Here is a 6,700-nt window from a genome sequence, read left to right on the forward strand (position 1 = left end):
ATAACTGCAATATTCTCATGCAATGCCATTTCCACAGCTCATTGGTCATGGTTTTCATGGTTTCAAGATGATCAACTGTTCATTACAATCATCTGTCGTTTGCCTACCAAGACATCTGCGCTGAAGATGTAAATTGAAAGCTATGAAAACCTTACAACTTGACCACTGTGAAGGACCAAATTATCAAAGCCTCCATCTTTGTTTGATATTAGAAATGATTACTAAAATGTTGGTATAAAAACAACACACTCAGGGTCATGCTACAGTATATCATGGTTATTGGCACCGTTGTGCTTGGCCTGATTCATACGACCGCAGGACACCAGAGAAAATAATGTGGATATAGCACCCCCTTTTGAGTATAGACGGTTTCAACTTCACAATATAAACATTCTAAATTCACTCTTGCTTTCGACCATTAACTGTTTTTGTTTCATTCCATTTCTTTGTTTTCTTTGAGCACTGTAAAAGCACTATATCAATTGTATACATTATTATTTATTTGCCATGTTTCTGGTCTTAGAAAGATATTGACATTTTAATTAGGGATGTCCAATATTATCGGCCTACCGATATTATCGGCCGATATCGGCATTAAGGAACTTGGTCTCACAATAACCCCAAGGAGATCGAGACGACACCCCGCCATAGTCCTAACAGACCTTGACTACGCGGACGACATCAGCCTGCTCTCTGACCACGTGGAGCAGGCACAGGAACTCCTGTGCAGAGTGGAGACGGAGTGCGCCAAGGTTGGCCTTAGGCTAAATGCCAAGAAAACCGAGGTCATAATGTATAACATCCTCCCGGATCATCCACCTCTAAGGACAACAGGAGGCTCTGTTCTAAAGGAAGTCGGTGATTTCAAATACCTGGGCTCGTGGGTCAACTCGTCCGAGCAAGACCTTAAAGTGAGGAAGGCGCTTGCGTGGAGGGCTCTGAACGGCATGACCAGTGTGTGGAAATCCAACCTCCCCCGTCAAATCAAGCTCAACTTCTTTCATGCAACAGTTGAGTCTGTCCTTTTGTATGGCAGTGAATGCTGGACCTTGAAGCCCACCCTGCAGAAGTCCTTGGATGGGTGCTACACCAGAATGATGCGTGTGGTGCTCAACATCAACAGGGATGAGCATGTCACTAATGCAAACTTGTATGGGGGGGTGCTAAGGGTGAGCGAGAAAGTGGCAGTCAGGAGAATGAGGCTGGCAGGTCACTGCCAGAGACATCATGAGATGCCAACCAGCAAACTTGTGCTGTGGGAACCAACACACGGGCATCGATCACGAGGACGTCCCACATTAACCTACGTGGACGTACTCAGGAGAGATGCGGGAACAGAATGCACCGGCGAGCTAGCCAGATGCATGGAGGATCGGGATGACTGGAAGCACCGATGGAGGGCCCGTCCGAGGACGACCTAGAGATATCGGCATTAAAATGTGATATAGGAAAATATCGGTATTGGTTTTCAAATTTCTTAATTTTTTTTTAATTATTTTTTTTACATTTCTATAACCTTTATTTACCCAGGCAAGCAAGTAAGAACAAATTCTGATTTTATTTATTGTCAAAAGTATGCATAATGTTGTGTTAATTCCACAACAAGAGATATGTAATGTTAATTACCTGAAATTATTCAATTTTTTTGGGGGGGAAACCCTGCATATATCGGTTGATATCGGTTGATATCGGTATTGGAAATTAAGAGTTGGACAATATCGGTATATCGGTATCGGTAAAAAAGCCAATATTGAGCATCCCTAATTTTAATGTTTGAAATGACATTGGAATGTCATTCAGTGGATCTTTTTTAAACTGGATTTGTTATATTTTGGGTGCATACTGATGATGTATTTCACCTTTTTTCTGACTATTTACAAAAAATGTGGGTAAACTAGGCTAACGATTTGACTAGTTTTGACATCAATTTGAGAAAATATTTGACTTAAAATATTGAAATTGACATTCCTGATATTTAAGCAGTCGATTGCTGTTCAGCACATGTTCTTCTAATGACTTGAATGACGTGTCGAGTTTTCAGTGAGGACACCGCCTCCCATTAATCTTCCCCACCTGTCTTCCCTCTTCCTCTACTCCAGCCTCTTTGCTTAACATTATATCACTAACAGGAAATAAACATGGGACCCAAGCTGTTCCCTAGCAACACAATTATATTGAAACCATGTATAATTTGAGTGACACTATACAGTAGCTACAGACACCAGCAGGTGTTTTAGATCTACCTTTGAATTGTACTGGAAGAGCCCCGACATAAGCGCCATCCAACACAAAACAAAAAAACACGTTTAAATTAGTCTTTATCTCTATGGATGAGCTTGTTTGTGTGAATGAAACAGACAAAGGCGAAACTCATCTGTAAAGCTTACACAGTATTGTTTAATCCACCGTATTGGATGAGAATAACATGTATATATCTTTTTACATATTTTTACATATACCTCCACAAATCGCATACATAATTATGCAATATTTTTTGGGCATTTGATCACAAAACACAGTACAGTTACAGTCCCTGAAAATCAGGAGTTCACAAACAAAATATAATTCATAAAATTCTAGAATTACTCTCCAGTCTTAAGAGACAACCCTGCCATGATTTAGCTAAATACTGTAGGCCTTTTTCTTTAATAACTGTATAAGATCACAATGAAACAAGTATAGACAGTCAATTCAATGGCAATAATTACAGATTTTAGTCACAAAAATAGCTTTTAGTCTATATGATTACATACTGTAGCAGCGTGAACATTATATATAACATATTTTACCTCTGTTTCTGCAAAGCAATGAGGTTATTTGTATAAATATTCATGTAGATAAATAAAACTCCTGGTTTGGTTGGCATTTGGCTGCTGCAACAGCGGCAGTGACAGATGTGTAATACAAGAATATGCACTTGCTAATCTCAAAATATTACACAATTTTACCACTCAAATGTAAAGCTAGAACAAAAAGGTAAGAAATGCAAGCCTTACAGGCCAATCCAAATCCTTTCTGTACTGAACATGTGCATCAAGTATCCACAATCAGTATATGACGTACACATTATACTGTGTGATAGAAGTAATTTGTTTCCTTTTGAGGAAAACTACACAAAAATATTTTACAAATGGCCAAGCTGTTTCTCTTAACTGTTCCACCACAACTCTCAGCTAAAGCTTTAGCCTGGGGTTTAGTCGTCTCTTTCAATTGTTTGTTAAACACGAGTTGTTGCTTTTGGACGGCAACATACCATCAGTGCTCACATCCCAAGTGAAACAGACCATTGTCCCAAAAGTATCGTATCCCTCTCTACGCAGTACTGCACACAGAACAGTATTCGCCAGTAAGTAAACAAGCTGGGAGTAAATGTCAATAAAGCTTCATTATGCACATTCAACAGTCTCTGATGAGACCTAACAGTCATGTTCAATTTACCAAGGCATCCTCAATGTGGCGCGTTTCAGAACTAGCCGTGCACTTATTTAGTTGCTTTCTCAAAGCCCCCTCTCCCCTCGTCGCCAGCAGCGTGATTGATCATTTAGTAAAGCGCAGCTCCTCCTCTGCCATTCTCCTCCCTGTTCTGCTCTTTAGTTCTGGCTGTCATTACTTGTTAATCAAGGTAGAAAATAACAGTCCTGGCCTGGTCTCTCTAATGACAAACCCATTCCCCATGGAGTGTCCATCTACCGGCTCCCTGGCGCGGTTCCAGCGGTCACGCATCTCGTTCTTTCGTGTACACTGCACGGATCAATGAGAGATCTGGAGTGTACCCGCTCATCTGTCTTGTGTCCAGCGTATGTCTTCTCTTCTCATTTACTCAACCCATACACTCTATAATTGGGTTTGCCCTACAGGTCACTATTGCGTTTGGTCTCTTAAGATGTTGTAACCCTAACTTCTCTCCTCAAGAGATCACGAGGTCAAACGAGCGAGACTTGTTCCACATAACTATCGTGTACAAAATGGGAAGTACGATTATATTTTAGGCAAACCTAAGGTAGCCTATAGATAAAATTGTCTATAGGTGCGGTGTGTCCCACAAACGCCATCTGTGCAGAACGCACAAGTCATTTCAAAAGCCGTAGCAGACAGTGCTAACATAATGATATATTGACATAGAATTTCAGATCCCTTCAAGGTCATTTGTTCATGAAAATCCTCCATTTAAAAAAGGGGCGAGGGAGAGCAGATGTAATTGTCTTTTTCTTTAACACATTTGGGCCAGACCCGAGATATCTCTGGTTAACTCGCTGACGCTTGAGAAAAGTCGGGTTTTCATCGTTATTTCTTTTATTTCCATTCATTATCCATCCAGGGAGCCTGGTGTTATCATTGGGAATGGGTCTGAGATTGCAAAAGTCCAATACCGCCGCCTGGTAGGTTGCAGCCGGTATTGCACATCCTTTGAAACTGTGTATTTGGGTGTACGTCGATTATATAGGTCCATGCGGACTTTTCCTTGTCGGGCATGATGAGCGGTTATAACGCATGGATTTATAAGAATCAATCACTCCCGATTCATGTTCTTTGGTGGATTATTTTGGCGACACGACCGACATCAATACTTGGAATGGCGATCAGATAATTGGAATATTCTTTTTGGGGTACATCCTAGTCAAGCTAAGGGCTATATGGTATCAATCTTGCGTTGATCCAAGAATTCCTTCATTGCGATCGGAGCGTATGTGTCTAATGTACTGTGTAACGTATTCCGTTGGTGACGATCAAAGCATAAAAAAACGACCCCCCCCCCCCCCCCTTTTCATGCATTCATGATGAAACATAATACCTATAATCTAGATTTGATTTGAGAATAGTAGCTAGCCCAGGCAAGAAACGACAACGCTTTTAGTAGAATACACGCATATGGCTATTACGCAGCCTTTTTGGAATTACCCTAGACCACTCTAAAACTATACTTATATTCACCACGGTACAGTGGCGAATCCTTATGGAAGCCAACGGAAGCCATGCCTCCCTAATATTAAAATATGAATTAATATCAAATATGAAATATGAAAAAAAAAAAAAAAAAAAATTTAATATAGTTTACATTCTTTTTCATCTGTGCATCTGTGTTATAATTTTTTATTTTTTTTAAATGTCGCCCTCTTCTCCTTCTCACTCCCTCTAACACACTGTCAGCCTCACTATGCTCACTGCAGCAGGAGAGGAGGCAGATGGTAGGTCTCTTTCTCCAGGCTTCCAGCATTATAGAGTCCAAATCCGATCCTAGCCAATCAGATTCGAGCTGACTGCCACAGCTGACTGCCAGAGGAAAACACTCAGCATATTTTCCCCTCTGCAACCCGTAACTGTTCCCACGGGCCGAATATTGCCCCGATCCTCGCGAGATTAAATCCACGGGGACCTCTCGGCGTGCCGAAGCTTTTCCTAAATCACTTCCATCATCGAAAACGAGGGGAAAAGGTCGGCTCGCGACCCTGAAAATGTCGCGTGATTTTAAAAACGCTGTATTAAGTGAGCCTATTATGGGATCCACGCGAGCTTTCTATCGTGGAAACATCTGGGCGTCCTGCAACTTTTACTCAATCACATGTAGCCCCTAAAATGCTTAGAAAAGGAAAACAGAAAGCGTGGAATAAACTCGCCAAAACGGAAAAGTGTCCCACGGGCGCGCCGTGATTCCGATCCGCGTGAAAATATTCACGGCCATAGATGAGACCGTGGGACACCTTTTTGCAACCGAATATGTGTCTCGAATTTGCTCCCACGCGGCGCGCAAAATCGTGCAAGGAAGAATCGGACCAAAAATTAACCAATGCTCCAGCAGTATTAATGACCCTGATGTAAACAAGACAAACGTCTTTCTCTGGTCTGCATCCCCTTATACAATTGTGTGTATTGAGCCGTACTGTATTGTACCCATTCTGCAATCTGTTAAATAAATAAAAATAAAGTTTGACTGGCCGCCGAGCCATACTGTAGTGTACATGGTGACTGCTTGACTAAAAAAAAAAAAAAAAATTTAATAATTTTTTTTTTAATAATTTTTTTTTGGCTTCCCCTGTTATTTTACCCACGCGACGCCACTGCCACGGTATAAAACTGGAATGTATGGATGAAAGAATTATTTCTTTTTTACAAATTGAACGATACTCGATGTCAAATGGGCAATAATATTATATCCATAGCTATAATATATAATATAGTTTTAGCCCTGCAAACACTGCCACGTATTCCTATACTTTAATTAAAGCGTTGGCCTTTAAACCACACAGTAAACAGCGCCCCTCTGGTGCTGAATGAGTTAAGATAGAAACCATTACTTTAATTCAAAATCTCTGAAATGGGTTTTTTTTTGTAGCATGTGGCTTCACTCAGACAGTCAAGACATGAGTGTACAAAACTTCTCTGGGTATTTAGTATCTACAATGAATAACATACTATCCTCAGCAGAGCATTATTGAATAAAAAAAATAGAGCTAGGCTAGCTTCCAAAAGAAATTGATATAAAAAAATAAAATGTTTTGAAGCAGTCAGATTTTCCAGAATGTTAATTTAAGGTTAAAGCTGCAAAGGTTTAACAGTCCTAAAGTCTTCAGGTAATTCGTTTAATTTAACAGTGAATGACCAAAGCGTAGAAGTGGGACTAATACCATTCCAGCTCCACTTTGTCCAAAATACTCTTAAAAGAGCATTAATTAAACTTATTCAACCTTCAAATCGGTGCCAG

The sequence above is a fragment of the Notolepis coatsorum genome, assembly GCF_963971535.1.
Source record: "Notolepis coatsorum genome assembly, chromosome: 6".
Lineage (NCBI taxonomy): Eukaryota > Metazoa > Chordata > Actinopteri > Aulopiformes > Paralepididae > Notolepis > Notolepis coatsorum.